The sequence below is a fragment of the Pseudophryne corroboree genome, chromosome 2, assembly GCF_028390025.1.
Source record: "Pseudophryne corroboree isolate aPseCor3 chromosome 2, aPseCor3.hap2, whole genome shotgun sequence".
In the NCBI taxonomy this organism is placed as follows: Eukaryota; Metazoa; Chordata; class Amphibia; order Anura; family Myobatrachidae; genus Pseudophryne; species Pseudophryne corroboree.
In genome coordinates this window covers 944,288,166-944,290,954 of record NC_086445.1, presented here as the reverse complement: position 1 = coordinate 944,290,954, position 2,789 = coordinate 944,288,166, and the positions used below count along the sequence as shown (strand labels likewise).

At 42.9% G+C, this 2,789-nt stretch overlaps 1 long non-coding RNA gene across 1 annotated transcript; it reads right to left on the bottom strand.

Moving 5' to 3' along the window:
* Positions 1-2,098: 2,098 nt before the first annotated feature.
* On the bottom strand, positions 2,099-2,586 carry LOC134986926 (uncharacterized). The gene is made up of 3 exons (XR_010192699.1): positions 2,498-2,586; positions 2,287-2,408; positions 2,099-2,117 (listed from the first exon to the last, which is right to left on the bottom strand). It is a non-coding gene; the product is annotated as an uncharacterized LOC134986926 (long non-coding RNA).
* Between the last annotated feature and the right edge of the window lie 203 nt (positions 2,587-2,789).

Genomic DNA, 2,789 nt, shown 5'->3' with positions numbered 1-2,789 from the left:
TGTTCTCCGTACCATTCCCGGCACACTGTACTGCAGACCAGAATGAGTTAAGTCATCTCCGTTTGGTATATGGTGTGTAATGGTCCAGATGTCTTTTTTTTTCTTTTTTTCTTCAAAGTATAATTCTTTTTTTCTTTCTTTCTTTCTTTCCGCTGTCTGCCGTAATGTGTAAAAAAGGGGACGCTGTCTGCCGTAATGTGTAAAAATGGCACGCTGTCTGCCGTAATGTGTAAAAAGGGCACGCTGTCTGCCGTAATGTGTAATAAGGGGGACGCAGTCTGCCGTAATGTGTAAAAAGGGCACGCTGTCTGCCATAATGTGTAAAAAGGGCACGCTGTCTGCCGTAATGTGTAAAAAGGGGACACTGTCTGCCATAATGTGTAAAAAGGGCACGCTGTCTGCCGTAATGTGTAAAAAGGGCACGCTGTCTGCCGTAATGTGTAAAAAGGGGACGCTGTCTGCCATAATGTGTAAAAAACGGGACGCTGTCTGCCGTAATGTGTAAAAAGGGGAATCTGTCCGCCGTAATGTGTAAAAGGGTCTCTACCTGCTGTAGTGGCGCTACTGTGCGGCGTAATTTGAATAATGGAGACTACTGTGCACCGTTATATGAATTGGTATTATTTTGTGGCCACACCCCTTCCCCACGAAGCCACGCTCCTATGTATTTTTGCGCGCACCTACGGCGCGCACTTCCACTGTTTTGCATGCAGAGGTGGGGCTCCAATGCCGTTTCTTGCACACGGCGCTAAAATATTTAGTTACGGCACTGTTGCTAGGTATCCATTTCCCTGACCCTGAGCAGGTCCCCCTCACCAGATCCTCTCCAGGGGTGAGGGGGTGGACTTGGATGGGATGGAGGGAGGGGGGGGCAAAGTATTTTGTTGCACCTGGTCCCACCGCTCGCTAGTTCCGCCACTGGTGCTTACAGCCCAACACCGTGCAGGACGTTTGGCATTTGCCAGAGAACACCAAGATTGGCAAATTCGCCGCTGGTGCCCTGTGCTCTTCCCAGATGAAAGCAGGTTCTCACTGAGCACATGTGACAGACGTGACAGAGTCTGGAGATGCCAAGGAAAATGTTCTGCTGCCTGCAACATCCTCCAGCATGACCGGTTTAGTAGTGGGTCAGTAATGGTGTGGGGTGGCATTTCTTTGGGGGGCCGCACAGCCCTCCATGTGCTCGCCAGAGGTAGCCTGACTGCCATTAGGTACTGAGATGAGATCCTCAGACCCCTTGTGAGACCATATGCTGGTGCAGTTGGCCCTGGGTTCCTCCTAATGCAAGACAATGCTAGACCTCATGTGGCTGGAGTGTGTCAGCAGTTCCTGCAAGACGAAGGCATTGATGCTATGGACTGGCCCGCCCGTTCCCCAGACCTGAATCAAATTGAGCACATCTGGGACATCATGTCTCGCTCCATCCACCAAAGCCACGTTGCACCACAGACTGTCCAGGAGTTGGTGGATGCTTTAGTCCAGGTGTGGGAGGAGATCCCTCAGGAGACCATCCGCCACCTCATCAGGAGCATACCCAGGCATTGTAGGGAGGTCATACAGGCACGTGGAGGCCACACACACTACTGAGCCTCATTTTGACTTGTTTTAAGGACATTACATCAAAGTTGGTTCAGCCTGTAGTGTGTTTTTCCACTTTAATATTGAGGGTGACTCCAAACCAAGACCTCCATGGGTTAATAAATTTGATTTCCATTCATTCAGATCTAGGATGTGTTATTTCAGTGTTCCCTTTATTTTTTTTGAGCAGTGTATATATATATATATATATATATATATATATATATACACAACAATAGAAGAATTGGCGCCAGGCGGTCGCATCAACTCCCACTATTCCAACCCCTAATTAGTTAATACTTTTTAAAAAAAATAATAACATGTTCCATCATAAAACATTTATTAAAAACATATTCAAATTAATACAGAGTAGATATATTATTCCACACTTTAAGATGTATGACTCTTAGCGCTGAATACAAATGTTGAAGGATCACAACAATCTCCTCCTTCTCCTTATAGTTGGTTCGGAGATAGCTTCACAACACAGACAACCCAACGCGTTTCGTCTTATACAAAGGACTTCATCAGGGGTATCTCTACAATTGTAAAAAATCTTATCAGAACTAAAAATAATTGTTCCTTAATAAAAATGCATAATACATTCAATCAAAATATATGAGGAACATATCATTATAATAGAACAAGGATATATCAGAGCAGACAGAATGAAAAGGAAGAAAATTACAATTGAATCTTGGGTCCTACCTCAAGCAGCTGAGAAGTACAGTAGTTTATACAAACAGTATAATGCGACAAAACTTGTTCATACATGCATGATGGAAACTTCAATATAACACCGAGGCTTTCTGATGAACAATCAGTGTGGCCTAATTGGAAAGATATTGACCTCATCATATATACTGAGTGTTCATATTATATATGTAATAAAAATATATCATAATGTCCCCTCACATACCTTGTGGTGAGATAACTTGTACAAAAATTCGGAAACCAAGGTACTGAAGGGTCACTTAGAAAGGAAACCTAATAAATTCATATTTAGGGCAAATTAGTGAATGGTCATTATCAGATATTTAATTAGTCAATGATATCAGTTTTGACTTAGGATAATTGATGCATTTTATAATGAAACCGTATTTAAAAAACAACCTCCCTTTTTAGGTATAACATTTATTGGAGGTTTTTAAGACAAAAAAAACTCTATTGCTGATCACTACTACCATTCTGGCCCATAGCAATTAAATACT